Consider the following 308-nt stretch of genomic DNA (forward strand, 5'->3'; position numbering starts at 1 on the left):
GCGGTTGTCCACACGCACATCTACCAAATATCCAACACACGCGTACATAATTGCAGTCAATACTTGCAATGCGAGGAAACTAGCAATGTTGCAACGACACTCCGCCTCATCAATGGTTCTTCCCGGTAATGATGTTCTCTCCTATTACACGAGCTATTCCTCGTCTGAGTTGAAAAAAAAGAAAGAAACTTAATCAAATCAAATTCGAACAAAGAGCAGGTCTAAGTAGGTCCTTAGCCAAGCGGAAAACCTCAAATTGAACATAATGTGACGCGGGATGGAAATGCTGTTCGATTTTTTTTGAGCCT

This window comes from Penaeus monodon, chromosome 32 (assembly GCF_015228065.2).
Source record: "Penaeus monodon isolate SGIC_2016 chromosome 32, NSTDA_Pmon_1, whole genome shotgun sequence".
Lineage (NCBI taxonomy): Eukaryota > Metazoa > Arthropoda > Malacostraca > Decapoda > Penaeidae > Penaeus > Penaeus monodon.